A 16,353-nucleotide genomic window follows, 5' to 3' on the forward strand; every position below is an offset into this window, starting at 1 on the left:
GAAACTTGCCATTACACTGGGTCATGTTCTATGTGAATTGATAATACTACATGGTTACCAAAGATGCTAGTGTCTTTTTGGTCCTCCTTCAATTACTTATGGTATCCAAAGCAAGAGAGTTAATGATTCATGTGTTCTTTCTGTCTCCTACTAATCTATCAATATACAATTTATTGTTATACTGTATATATACACACAGACATACACAGAGCATATGTGTCTATTATTATGCTTGTACATATATACATATTTGTGTAATATATACATATATATGTAAAATGTGTATAACATACACAATTTAATATAGTTTGACTCAATTCACATGACTAAGTTTAAATCTTGGTTCTAATTCTTACCTACTGTGTGACCCTGAGCAAATTAATTAATCTTTCTTTTTTTTTTTTTTTTAAAGATTTTATTTATTTATTTGAGACAGAGAGAATGAGAGAGAGAGCACATGAAAGGGGGGGGGAGTCAGAGGGAGAAGCAGGCTCCCTGCCGAGCAGGGAGCCTGATGCGGGACTCGATCCCGGGACTCCAGGATCATGACCTGAGCCGAAGGCAGTCGCTTAACCAACTGAGCCACCCAGGCGCCCTAATTAATCTTTCTAAAACTGTTTTGTCACCTGTGAAATGGATATGATGATACCTCTTACATCATAAAATTATGAAGAATAATCAGCATAATCCTAGAGAACACTTAGCACACTAAATAGTATATAAATATGTAATGCTAGCTGTTTTATATACATGCACAAATGAAATAATCAAAAAAATTAAAAATCCACAATAAAAAGCCCAAATCTATTTTAAAAACCCAAAACTATTTCAGAAATACACATCATCAATTTTATGTCATAGTAACTCAAGAATTCCAATGAAATAGGCATTAAATTTCTGTTAGTGTCTACTGTGAGATCAACTATAGATTAGACTTTTGCAACATGATATAATGCTAGACAATAAACAATGAGCTAATTCTTAAGCTTTAAAAAATTAAACTAACTTATTGCTCTCTCAAAGTTGCTCTTGTGGATTAAGGGAAAAATATAGGACTCTCAGATTTAACTAAAGTGATTAGGTCATATCACATTCATATTTTGCAATTCAATGTAGGATTTCATTTGGAAAAATGCTTTATTGTTTTAATAGTTTGAAAGACATTACCAGGAAAACCATTTACTTATCCGATAAACTGAACAGTTATTTTGCTTCAGAGTGTGTTCCAGGCATCAGGAATATAACAGCCAATAGGACAAACAAACCCTAGTCTTTAGGAAACTTATACTATTGAGAGGATAACTCAAATTATCCATCATATTTTTTCATTGCTATAATGTTAAGTTGGTAGCAGTCTAAGAATTTCAGCTTGAAAAAAATATTAGACTTAATTTCAAAAGCTTTATTCTACATATGAATAAATGGAGGCTAAAAGATGGAAGAAAGACTCATTTAAGGTCACAGTCAGGACACAGCAGAGTTGGAATTAAAACATAGGCCAGATTCTCAGTCCAACATACTCAAATACTCTGCCTGTAATCAGCACATCTCTTTGGTTTCATTGTACCTTTTATTATCAGGAATTTGGAGGATTCTGACAGGAAATAGGCACAGCATCAGGGGGATACAAGTCTCTTAAAGATTAAGGATCATGTAAGATCACCACCCCTATAATAATGGCAGGAATATAAATAGCACATGATTTCTTACTCTGATTTGTAATTACTAAAAATCTGAGGTGTTCAGTATGATGGTATATAAAGTTGAGCTGAAATGGACTATTGTGACACACTACTCCAGATTTTTTTGGAGGGGAGAAAGTCTGTTTTGATCATAAATGCATAGGCATTTAGAATAGTATTTTCTGTCAACAATGAACACTGAAATATATTGTTTGGATTGGTTTTATTGATTCATTTTTCTAGTAATACTACAGTATTTGGTTTTCATTTGGATTTGCAAATGAATTACAGGGGAGATTGTTAGATTTTAGTTAACAATTTCCATAAACTTCAGTAACCAGCAACTGAATCTATCTGCTTATCTCCTTAAGCATAAATGTTTAAAATACATACACACATACAGAAAGAAACACAAAGACACAGAGATTACAGATAGATATTTTTCCCAGTTCTACTGAGATATAATTGACATGTAAATTGTATATGCTTAAGGGGCGCAACATAATGACTTGATATATGTATATATTTAAATATTTTGTTTTGATTTGCATTTACCTGATGATTAGTGATGTTGAGCACCTTTTCATGTACCTGTCGTCTATTTCTCTATCTTCTTGGGAAAAAAAAAAAATGTCTATTCAGATCCTTTGCTTATTTTTTACAATTGGATTTTTTTTTTTTTTTTTTTTTGCTTTTGAGTTCTACGGGTTTCTTCTATATTTTGGATATTAACACCTTATCAGATACCTGGTTTGCAAATATCCTCATTCTGTGGGTTGCCTTTTCATTTTGTTGATCATTTCTATTGCTTTGAAAAAGCTTCTTAGTTTGATTAAGCCCCAACTGTTTATTTTTTTTATTTTGTTGTTTATGTGTTAGGTGTTATACCCCAAAAATCATGGCCAAGACCTATGTCAAAGAGCCTTTTTCCTGTTTTCCTCTGGGATTTTTATGGTTTCAGGTCTTATACTTAAGTCTTTAACCAATTTAAGTTAATATTTGAGTGGTGTCCAATGTTCATGACAGCAATGTCCATTTGGACATTTAGCCAATCCTGGAAGGAGCCAAGATGTCCTTTGACAGATGAATGGATAAAGAAGATGTGGTTTATATATACAATGGAATATTACTCAGCCATCAGAAAGGATGGATACCTACCATTTACATTGCCGTGGATGGAACTGGAGGGTATTATGCTCATTGAAATAAGTCAATCAGAAAAAGACAATTATCATATGGCTTGACCCATATGTGGAATATAAGAAATAGTGCAGAGGATCATAAGGGAAGGGAGGGAAAACTGAATGGGAAGAAATCAGAGAGGGAGACAAACCATGAGAAACTCTTAACTATGGGAAACAACTCTTAACTATGGGAAACAAACAGGGTTGCTGAAGGGGACCTGGGTGGGGGGATAGGGTAACTGGGTGATGGTCATTAAGGAGGGCATGTGATGTGATAAGGACTGGGTATTATACACAACTGATGAATTATTGAACACTACATCTGAAACTAATGAATTTAAATAAAAGATATTTGAGGGGTGTAAGAAAAGGGTCTAGTTTTGGGGCACCTGGGTGGCTCAGTTGTTAAGCATCTGCCTTCGGCTCAGGTCATGATCCCAGGGTCCTGGGATTGAGCCCCACATCGGGCTCCCTGCTCAGCGGGAGGCCTGCTTCTCCCTCTCCCACTCCCCCTGCTTGTGTTCCCTCTCTCACTGTCTCTTTCTCTGTCAAATAAATAAATAAAATCTTAAAAAAAAAAAAGAAAATGGTCTAGTTTCATTGTTTTGCATGTCAATATCCAATTTTCACAGCACCATTTATTGTCTTTTCTCCATTGAGTATTCTTGGCTCTATGTAAAATATTAGTTGACTGTATATATATGTATATTTCTGGGTTTTCAACTCTGTTCTATTGGTCTATGTGTCTGTTTTTTATGCCAGACCATACCATTTTAATTACTATAGTTTTATAATATGATTGCTATCAGGAAGTATAATGCTTTCAATTTGTTCTTTCTCAGTCTTGCTTTTGCTATTTAGGGTCTTTTCTATTTCTGTATGAATTTTATTTTATTTTATTTTATTTTATTTATGTTATGTTAGTCACCATACAGTACATCATTAGTTTTTGATGTAGCGTTCCATGATTCATTGTTTGCATATATTTCTGTATGAATTTTAGAAGTGTGTTTTCTATTTCTGTAAAATATGACAGTAGAATGTTTATAAGAACTGTAATGAGTCTATAGATGGCTTTGAGTAGTAGGGATATATTAACAATATTATTTCTTCTAATTCATGAATATGGGATATCTTTCCAATTGTTTGTGTCTTTTTTCAATTTCTTTTATAGGTATCTTGTAGTTTTCAGTGTAGAGAGATCTTTCACCTCCTTGGCTAAATGTGCTACTAATTATTTCATTATTTTTGTGTGTGTGTTACTGTAAATGGAATTTTTAAAAATTTCTTTTATAGATCATCCATTTTTAGTATATAGAAAGACTACTGATATTTGTATGTTAATGTTGCATTGTGAATATTTACTGAATTTGTTTATTAGTTTTCACAGTGTTTTGGTGGAGTCTTCAGAAATTTTTATATACAAAATAGTGTCATCTGCACTCAAACACAATTGTACTTTTTTTTTTTTTTCTGATTATGATGTCTTTTATTTTTTTCTTGCCTGATTGCCCTGGCAGAACTTCTAGTACTCTGTTGAATAGGAATGGTGAGAGTGCACACCCTTGTCTTGTTGCTGATCTTAGAGGAAAAACTTTTAACCTTTCATCACTGAGTATGATGTTAACTACAGGCTTGCCATATATGGTCTTCATTATGTTGAGGAATGTTTCTTCTATGCCCAATTTGTTATGACTTTTTAATCATGAATGGATATTGAATTTGTCAAGCACTTTTTCTACATCTCTGGAAGTGATTCTCTGATTTTTCTTTTCTTTTGTTCTATTAATGTGATGTATCACATTTTTTCCATTGCATATATTGAACCATTCTTGAATCCCAGGGAGGAATCCCACTTGATCATGGTGTACAATCTTTTTAATGTACTGTTGAATTCAGTTTGCTAGTAGTTTTTGAGAATATTTGCATCCATACTAATCAAGGATATTGGCCAGTAGATTTAATCTTATAGGGCTTTTATTTAGCTTTGGAATCAGGGTGACGCTAGCCTCATAAAATAAGTTTGGTATGCTCCTTCTTATTTATTTATTTTATTTTATTTTATTTTATTATTTTATTTTAATTCCAGTATAGTTGTGTATAATGTTATATTAGATTCAGGTGTAGAACACAGTAATTCAACAATTCAATACATCACCCAGTGCTCATCACAAGCTCACTACTTAATCCCCATCACCTATTTCACCTATCCATTCACCTACCTCTCCTCTGATAACCAAAAGATTGTTCTCTATAGTTAAGATTTTGTATCTTGGTTTGTCTCTCTCTCTTTTTCTTCCTTTGATCATTTGCTTTGTTTCTTAAATTCCACATATGAGTGAAATCATATGGTATTTGTGCAGTTCCGACTGACTTATTTAACTTAGCATTATACTCCCTATCTCCATCCATGTCATTGCAGTGGCAAGATCTCATTCTTTTTTATGCTTAGGTAATATATATATATATATATATATATATATATATATATATACACACACACACACACACACATGCCACGTCTTCTTTATCCACTCATCTATCAATAGACACTTGAGCTGATTCCATAATTTGTTTATTGTAAATAATGCAGCTATAAACAGGGGACATGTATCCCTTTAAATTGGTGTTTTTGTATATTTTGGGTAAATAACCAGTAGTGTGATTACTGAATAAGAGGGCAGTTTGATTTTTAACTTTTTGAGGAACCTCCACACTGTTTTTAAGAATGGCTGCACCAGTTTACATTCCCACCAACAGTGAAAGAGGGCTCCTTTTTCTCCACATCCTCACCAACACCTGTTGTTTCTTGTGTTTTTGACTTGAGCCATTTTGATAGGTGTGAGGTGGTATTATAGTTTTGATTTCTCTTTCCCTGATGATGAATGACTTTGAGCATCTTTTAATGTTTCTCTTGGCCATCTAGATGTATTTCTTTGGAGAAATGTCTGTTTATGTGTTCAGCCTGTTTTTAATTGGATTTTGGGGGGGTGTTGAATTTCATAAATTTTAAAAATATATTTGGGGTACTAACTCTTTATAGATATGTCATTTGCAAATATCTTCTCCCATTTAGTAGGTTGCCTTTCAGTATTATTGACAATTTCCTTCATTGTGCAGATGTTTTTTATTTTGATGTATTCCCAATAGTTTACTTTTGCTTCCATTTCCCTTGCCTCAGGAGACATATCTAGAAAATGTTGCTATGACCAATATCAGAGATATTACTGTCTTAGCTCTCTTCTAGGATTTTTATGTTTCAGGTTTCACATTTAGATCTTTAATCCTTTTTGAGTTTATTTTTGTGTATGCTGTAAGAAAGTGGTCCAGTTCCATTCTTCCACATGTAGCTGACCAGTTTTCCCAACGCAATTTGTTGAAAAAACTGTCTTTTTCCCATTGAGTATTGTTTCCTCCTCTGTTGAAGTTTAATTGACCACATAATCATGGGTTTATTTCTGGGATTTCTATTATGTCCCATTGATCTATGTGTCTATGTTTGTGCCAGTACCATCCTGTTTTGATTACTATATCTTTGCAATACAACTTGAGGTCTGGAATTGTTACTTTCAGGTTAGCTTTTCTTTTTCAAAATTGTTTTGGCTATTTGGAGGCTTTTGTGGTTCCATATAAATTTCAGAATTGTTTATTCTAGTTCTGTGAAAAATTCTCTTGGTATTTTGATAAGGATTGCATTAAATCAGTAGATTGCTCTAGGTAGTATAGACATTTTAACAATACTTGTTCTTCAAATCCATGAACATGGAATGTCTTTCCAATTCCTTATGTTATCTTCATTTCTTTCACCAGTGCTTTATAATTATCAGAGTACAGGTGTTTTATCTCTTTGGTTAGGTTTATTCCTAGGTATTTTACTATTTTTAGTGCAATTATAAGTGGGATTTTTTTTTAAATTTCTCTTTCTGCTGCTTCATTTTTGGTACATAGAAATGAAATAGATTTCTTTACACTGATTTTGTATCCTGTGACTTTACCGAATTAATTTATCAGTTTTAGCAGTTTTTTGGTGGAGTCTTTTGGATTTTCTTTGTAGAGTATCCTGTCATCTGCAAATAGAGAAAGTTTTACTTCTTCCTTACCAATTTGGATGTCTTTTATTTCTTTTTGTTGTCTAATTGCTATGGATAGGACTTCCAATACTATGTTGAATAAAAGTGGTAAAGGTGGACATCCTTGTCTTGTTCCTGTTTTTAGGGGGAAAGATTTCAGATTTTACCCATTGACTATGATATTTAGTGTGGGTTTTTGACATATGGCCTTTATTATGTTGAGGTATGTTCCCTCAAAACCTAATGTTGAGGGCTTTTACCATGAATGGATGTGGTACTTTGTCAAATGGTTTTTCTGCATTTTTTGAAATTATTATATGGTTTTTGTCCTTTCTCTTAGTGAGGTGATGTATCACATTGATTGATTTGTAAATACTGAGCAACACTTGCATTCCATGAATAAATCCCATTTGATTGTGGTGAATGACTTTTCTAATGTATTGCTGGATTCAGTTTCGTAGTATTTGTTGAAGATTTTTGTACTTATGTTCATCAGAGATATTGGTCAGTAGTTCTCTTTTTTGTGGTATTTTTATTTGTTTTTGGTATCAGAGTGATAGTGGCCTCATACAATGAATTCAGAATTTTTTCCTTCTTTTTGTATGTTGTTAGTATAGTTTGAGAAGAATTAAGTAATAACTCTTCTTCAAATGCTTGGTAGAATTCACCTGTGAAGTCATCTGGTCCTGGACTTTTGTTTGTTGGGAGTTTTTTGATTACTGATTCAAACTCTTTGCTGGTAGTTAGTCTTTTAAATTTTCTATTTCTTTCTGGTTCAGTTTTGGTAGGTTATATGTTTCTAGGAATTTTTCCATTTCTTCTAGGGAGTCTAATTTGTTGGCATATAGTATTTCATAATATTCTGTTATGATTTTTTATATTTCTGTGGTGTTGGTTGTTATTTTTTTCTCTTTTATTTGTGATTTTATTTATTTGAGGTCTTTCTCTCTCTCTCTCTTTGGGCGAGTCTGACTGGAGGTTTATCAATTTTGTTTTTTTCAAAGAACCAGCTCCCAATTTAATTGATCTGTTCTATTTGTTTTTGTTTGTTAGTTTTGTTTTGTTTTAGTTTCTATATCATTTATTTCTGTGCTAATCATTATTATTTCCTTCCTTCTTCTGGATTTGGGTTTTGTTTGTTCTTTTTCTAGCTACTTTAAGTATAAGGTTAGGCTGTTTATTTGAAATATAATTTCGATTTCTTCTTTGATTTCTTGCTTGACACATTCATTGTTTAGTAGCATATTATTTAACTTCCATATATTTGTGGTCTTTCCAGATTTTTTTCTTGTGGTTGATTTCTAGTTTCATAGCATTTTGGCCAGAAAAGATACATGGTATGACTTACATCTTCTTGAATTTGTTGGGGCTGCCTTTGTGGCTTAATATATGATCTATTCTGAGGAATGTTCTGTGTGCACTTGAAAAGAATTAGTATTCTGCTCTTTTAGGATGAAATGTTCTGAATGTATCTGTTAAATCCATCTAGTTCAGTATGTCATTCAGAGCCAATGTTTCCTAGATAATCTGTGAATTGATGTAAATGTGGTGTTAAAGTCCCCTACTATCATTGTATTATGACTGGTTAGTTCCTTTATATTTGTTATTGACTGTTTTATGTATTTGTGTGCTTCTATGTTGGCTGCATATATATTTGCAATTGTTATATTTCTTGTTGGATATTCCTTTGTCATTATATAGTTGTTCTTTGTCTCTTTTTATAGACTTTGTTTTAAAGTCTATTTTGGCTGCCCCCTCCTGAACTGCCCAACCACTTCATGCCCCCTCGGACTGGTGCAGCCTGACAGAGGGGAAGTGGCTGGCTTTGGGCCAGCTGGTGCCAGGATGAGGATGCTGGGAAGGGGTTGGGGCACCACTGGGGCCAAGAATCCCTCTCCTGGGCCCACTGGCCTCCATCCCCTACCTGCCCCACCCACCCCATGCCTGGCCGCTCTGCACTGCCCTGACCCCTGGCTGCTTCTGGAGTCCCAGGTGGACTTCCAATAGTAGTCAGACATTATCACCCTGCCATACTATAGAACCATGTTCATCAGATGAATTTTTTCAAGCCCTTAATCGTGCTGAGCAAACATCTAAAAAGATGGAAAACTATTTGAGACATAAAGAGTTATGTGATGTAATTCTAGTTGTGGTGATTGCAGAAATCCAGCTCATAAATTGGTGCTCTTGTCTGTCTCAGATTACTTTGCTGCCATGTTTACTAAAGATGTCAGGGAAGAAAAACAAGAAGAAATAAAAATAGAAAGTGTTGAACTAAATTCACTATGGTTCTTGATTCAGTATGCATATACAGGCTGCCTTGAATTAAAAGAAAATAATATTGAATGCTTACTATCTACAGCTTGCCTCCTTCACTTTCAGTTTGAGGAAGCTTGCTGTAAGGTTTTCATGAAACCGCTTTACCCATACAACAACCATCTTAGAATCTGTTCTTTTGCTGATGCCCAAGGTTGTACAGATTTGCATAAAGTGGCTCACAATTATACTATGGAAGGATTCATGGAAGTAATTTGAAACCAGGAATTGATATTATTACCAGCCAGTGAAATTTCAAAGCTCTTGGTGAGTGATGACATGGGAACATACCTAATGAGATAATACTGAATGAACTTCTTACTTGGGTCCATCATGACTTGGAACAGAGACAGAAAGATCTCAGTAAATTTTGACTTATATTAGTCTACCTCTTCTTGCATCACAGATTAAAGAAAATAAAATTAGAAAAATCCTAGTAGACTTTGAAAAGAACTGTGCAATTAAGTAACCAGATGATTGACTTCAGGCCTGCACTCTCAAATATTTATTACACTATATTTGCATGATACTGAGAGACACGTAAAATTTCTGTTAACCAGGATATAGATGATAATCATAACCATAAGATCTTAGAGTGGAAGGGTAATCAGTTAGCCTAATACATATTGTACAAATGAAGTAACAGACCAAAAAGTAAAACCGTATGCACAAATCATAAAGTAATAGCATAAATTTCTGTCCTTCTGCATTGTAGTTTTATTTGCCTTTGCTGCTTGTCTAATCACTAAGTAAACTCTGCAGTAAATATTAAAGGGGATCCTTTAAGCAAAGAGAGAGGTCAAAAGTAACATAGACCAGAATGGAACAGAGATAATAATCAAAAACAGTGACATTACAGGTAATACAATGGTACTAAATTCATATCTTTCAATAGCTACTCTGAATGTAAATGGACTAAATGTTCCAATCAAAAGACACAGAGTAGCAGATTGGATAAAAAAAAAAAAAAAGACTCATCGATACGCTGTCTACAAGAGACTCATTTTAGACCCAAAGACACCTCCAGATTGAAAGTGAGGGGGTGGAGAACCACTTATCATGCTAATAGACAACAAGCTGGGGTAGCAATCCTTATTATCAGACAAACTAGATTTTAAATGAAAGACTGTAATAAGAGATGAAAAGGGACACTATATCATAATTAAAGGGTCTATCCAAAAAGAAGATCTAACAATTGAAAATATTTATGCCACTAACATGGGAGCAGCCAATTACATAAATCACTTAGTAACAAAATTAAAGAACCACATTGATAGCAATACAATAATTGTAGGGTGCTCACAACAATGGACAGATTATAAAGCAGAAGATCAAAAAGGAAACAAGGGCTTTGAATGACACACTGGACCAGTTGGACTTCACAGATCTATTCAGAGTACCCCATCCTAAAGCAACAGAATACACATTCTTCTCTAATGTACATGGAAGAGTCTCCAGAACAGACCACACACTGGGTCACTAATCAGGTCTCAAGCAGTACCCAAAGAGTAGGATTATTCCCTGCATGTTTTCAAACCACAGTGCGTTGAAACTTGAACTCAATCACAAGAGGAAATTTGGAAGGAACACAAATGCATGGAGATTAAAGAGCATCCTACTAAAGAATGAATGAATCAAACTGGAAATTAAAGAATTAAAAAATCATGGAAACAAAGGAAAATGAAAACACAACAGTTCAGAACATTGGGACGCAGCAAAGGCAGTCCTAAGAGGGAAGTATATAGCAATACAAGCCTTTCTCAAGAAACAAGAAAAGTCTCAAATTCATAATGTAACCTTACACCTGAAGGAGCTGGAGAAAGAACAGCAAATAAAGCTAAACCCAGCAGGAGAAGAGAATAATAAAGATTAAAGCAGAAATCAATGAAATAGAACCAAAAGAACAGCAGAGCAGATCAATGAAACTAGGAGCTGGTTCTTTGAAAGAATTCATAAGATCAATAACCCCCTAGCCAGACTTATCAAAAAGGAAAGAGAAAGGACCCAAATAAATAAAGTCATAAATGAAAGAGGAGAGATCACAATCAACACTGAAGAAATGCAAACAATTATAAGAATATACTCTGAGCAACTATATGCCATCAAATTAGGCAATCTGGAAGAAATGGATGCATTCCTAGAAACTTATAAACTACCAAAACTGAAACAGGAAGAAATAGAAAACCTGAACAGACCCATAGCCAGCAAGGAAATTGAAGCAGTAATCAAAAATCTTCCAACAAGCAAGAGTCCAGGGCCAGATGGCTTCCCAGGGGAATTCTGCAAAACATTTAAAGAAGAATTAATACCTATTCTTCTGAAGCTGGTTCAAAAAAAAAAAGTAGAAATGAAAGGATAACTTCCAAACTCACTCTATGAAGCCAGCATTACCTCGATTCCCAACACCAGACAAAGACCCCACTAAAAAGGAGAATTACAGACCAATATCTCTAATGAACATGGATGCAAAAATTCTCACCAAGATACTAGCCAGTAGGATCCAACAGTACATTAAAAGGATTATTCACCACGACCAAGTGGGATTTATTCTTGGGCTGCAAGGGTGGCTCAACATCCACAGATCAATCAATGTGATACGCTACATTAATAAAAGAAAGAACAAGGACCATATGATCCTTTCAATGGATGCAGAAAAAGCATTTGACAAAGTACAACATCCTTTTTTAAAATGTTTTTATTGTTATGTTAATCACCATACATTACGTCATTAGTTTTAGATGTAGTGTTCCATGATTCATTGTGCATAACACCCAGTGCTCCATGCAGAATGTGCCCTCTTTAAAACAACATCCTATTTTGATTAAAACTCTCCACAGTGAAGGGATAGAGGGGACATACCTCAATATCATAAAAGCCCACAGCAAATATCATTCTCAATGGGGAAAAACTGAGAGTTCTCCCCATAAGGTCAGGAACATGACAGGGATGTCCAGTCTCACCACTGTTGTTCAACATATTACTAGAAGTCCTAGCCTCAGCAATCAGACAACAAACAGAAATAAAAGGCATCCAAACCAGCAAAGAAGTCAAACTCTCACTCTTTGTAGATGACATGATAGTCTATGTGGAAAACCCAAAAGACTCCACCCCAAAATTGCTAGATCTCATACAGGAATTCAGCAAAGTGGCAGGATATAAAATCAACACACAGAAATCAGTTGTGTGTCTCTACACTAACAATGAGACAGAAGAAAGGGAAATTAAGGAACCAATCCCATTTACAATTGCACCAAAAACCATAAGATACCTAGGAATAAACCTAACCAAAGAGGCAAAGGATCTCTACCCTGAAAACTATAGAACACTCGTGAAAGAAATTGAGGAAGACACAAAGAAATGGAAAAACATTCCATGCTCATGGATCGGAAGATTAAATATTGTTAAAATGTCTATGGTACCCAGAGCACTCTGTACATTCAATGCAATTCCTATCAAAACACCATCAATATTTTTCACAGAGCTGGAACAAATCATCCTAAAATTTGTATGGACCCAGAAAAGACCCTGAATAGCCAAAGGAATGTTGAAAAAGTAAAGCAAAACTGATGGCATCACAATGCCTGGCTTCAAGCTATATTACAAAGCTGTAATCATCAAGACAGCATGGTACTGGCACAAACATAGACACATAGATCAATGGGACAGAATAGGGACCCCAAAATGGACCCTCAACTCAATGGTCAACTAATCTTTGATAAAACAGGAAAGAATATCCAATGGTAAAAAGACAGACTCTTCAACAAATGGTGCTGGGAAAATTGGACAGCCACATGCAGAAGAATGAAATTGGACCATTTTCTTACACCATACACAAAAATAAACTCCAAAAGGATGAAAGACCTAAATGCGAGAAAAGAATCCATCAAAATTCTAGAGGAGAACACAGGCAGCAACCTCTTTGAACTCAGCCACAGCAACTTCTTGTTAGACACATCTCCAAAGGCAAGGGAAACAAAAGCAAAAATGAACTATTGGGCCTGTATCAAGATAAAAAGCTTTTGCACAGTGAAAGAAACAGTCAACAAAACCAAAAGACAACCTACGGAATGGGAGAAGATATTTGCAAATGTCTTATCAGATAAAGGGCTAGTATCCAAGATCTATAAAGGACTTATCAAACTCAACAACCAAAGAACGAATAATCCAATCATGAAATGGGCAGAAGACATGAACGGACATTTCTCCAAAGAAGACATGCACAGGGCCAACAAACACATTAAAAAATGTTCAACATTACTTGGTATCAGGGAAATACAAATCAAAACCACAATGAGAAATCACTTCACACCAGTCAGAATGATTAAAATTAATAAGTCTGGAAAAGACAGATGTTGGTGAGGTTGCAGAGAAAGGGGAAACTACTCACACCACTGGTGGGATTGCAAGGTGGTATGGAAAACAGTATGGAGGTTCCTCAAAAAGTTAAAAATAGAGCTACCCTATAACACAGCAATTGCACTACTCAGTATTTACTCAAAGAATACAAATGTAGTGATCCAAAGGGGCACCTGCACCCCAACATTTAGAGCATCAATGTCCACAGTAGCCAAACTATGGAAAGAGCCCAGATGTCCATTGACAGATGAATGGATAAAGAAGATATGGTAAATATACAATGGCATATTACTCAGCAATCAAAAAAAAAATGAAATCTTGCCATTTGCAATGATATAGATGGAACTAGAGGGTATTATGCTAAGTGAAATAAGTCAATCAGAGACATGTAATAATCATATGATTTCATTCATATGTGGAATTTAAGAAACAAAACAGAAGATCATAGGGGAAGTGGTGAGAAATAAAATAAGACAAAATCAGAGAGGGTGACAAACCATAAGAGACTCTTAACCAAAGAAAAAAACTGAGGGTTGCTGGAGGTGTACTGAGTGAGGGGATAGGGTGATTGGTTGATGGGCATTAAGGAGGGCATCTGATGTCATGAGCACTGGGTGTTTTATGCAACTAATGAATCCCTATACTCTACCTCTGAAACTAATAATACACTATATGTCAAGTAACTGAATTTAAATAAAATATTTTTTTAAATATTATTTTCAGGGAAACAAAAAACAGAAACAAATTTTATTCTTACAGAGCATGTGTTATATGCTAGGCATTGTGCTAGTAACTAAGGCTACAAAGATGAATAAGTTATGTTCTTGGCCCTTGAGTAGCTCACAATCAAGTGGGAGACATACGCGTAAAAATGAATCATTAAAATTGAGAAGGTTTATGAATCATGGAACACTACATCAAAAACTAATGATGTAATTTATGGCAATTAACATATCAATAAAAATTTAAAAAATAAAAATAAAAAAAGAGAAGTTTTAAATATAAGTGACAAATCACTTTTCCCTTTTTAAAGAAATATTATAACTATATTAATGTGGAGAATAGTTTGGAGAGTAATGAGGCAAGGAAGAGACCAATGAGTTTGCTAATATAATCATTCAGGTAAAGAATAATGAATGTCTGAACAAAGGCACTAGCAACAGGAATGAAGGGGAAGGGTGTGGATCTGAAATGTAGGACTATCAGGTGACCTCTTAGGAAAAGAGAAGCATTGGGGATTATCTGGCATGATGACAGTATTAAAATATGAAGTCCTGTCATGTGGAAAAAGATTTATTCTTTTTTTTTTTTTTTTCCTGGTAGTGTATCAGACATCTAGATTTCAGGAGGGCAGATAACTGGGAGGCACAACAAAGGAAAAATCAAGCAGCTCTCTCATTAAACACTTCATGTAATTGGAGAGATTTAGAATAGAGTACGAATGAACATTTAGCTACAAATGTTGTAAAGAGTATTCATACTTTTTGTATGGAATTAATCTAGACTGCTTCTGGCCCCAGCCAAAAGTCGTCTTATTTCCTTAACAGGCCTTATATTTTTCTACTTCTATGCCTTCGTATTAACCCACGTCATTCCCATTTGGTGTAAAAAGTGACTGAAATATGTTAAGTATATTTCTTCAAATTAGTATATAACCCTGATTTAAAGACGGATGGGACGTTTTAGCAGTCTAACATAATCTTTCTCTGCTGTTACTGATTTATTATTTTATTTTATAGATCAACCACCAAACTTTTTTTTATATCATTATCTTTTTAAATTCCAGCTTTATTGGAGTATAATTGACAAATAAAATTGCAACACATTTAAAATGTACATTGTAGTGATTTGATACATGTATACATTATGAAAGGATTCCCCTATCTAGTTAATTTTCTTTTTTTTAAAAGATTTTATTTATTTATTTGACAGAGAGAGGGACAGCGAGAGAGGAAACACAAGCAGGGGGAGTGAGAGAGGGAGAAGCAGGCTTCCTGCCAAGCAGGGAGCCCAATGCAGGTCTCGATCCCAGGACCCTGAGATCATGACCTGAGCCAAAGGCAGACGCTTAATGACTGAGCCCACCCAGGTGCCCCTGTTAATTTTCTTTTTAAATGATAAATTTATAATATATTGCTTTAGTATGTGATTTTGGAAGATAGAAAATTTAGGTATACTGTTTAGAATAATGTTATTCAAGTTTCTTCTTGGGTATTTGGGATTTTCCATATGTGATAAACTAAATTGTGTCTCCTCAAAAATTCATATGTTGAAGCCCTAACCTATATATGACTGTGTTTGGAGATTGGTTCTTCAGAGAAGTAATTAAGGTTAAATTAAGTCATAAGGGTGGGGCTCTAATCCAACAGGATTGAAGTCTTTACAAGGGGAGGCACCAGAGGTGTATCTCTCTCTCACTCTTTGAGCAGAGAAAAATTAATGTAAGGACACAAGAAGGTGGACATCTAAAAGTTAGGAAGAGAGCTCTCATGAAAAACAGAGCTCTGTTGGACCTTGATCTGGGACTTCCAGCCTCCAGAACTGTGAGAAAATAAATTTTTTGTCATTTAAGCCACACAATCTGGCATTTGGTTATGGTAGTCTGAGCAGACTAATACAGATTTTGATACTATGAAGTGAAATGCTACTGTAACAAATACCTAAGAATGTGGAAATGACTTTGGAATTGGACCTTGGTAAAGACTCGGAGTTTGGGGTTACATTCCAGAAAAATTCTACACTCCT

The sequence above is a fragment of the Mirounga leonina genome, unplaced genomic scaffold, assembly GCF_011800145.1.
Source record: "Mirounga leonina isolate KUSES-001 unplaced genomic scaffold, KU_Mleo_1.0 Mir_101664, whole genome shotgun sequence".
Lineage (NCBI taxonomy): Eukaryota > Metazoa > Chordata > Mammalia > Carnivora > Phocidae > Mirounga > Mirounga leonina.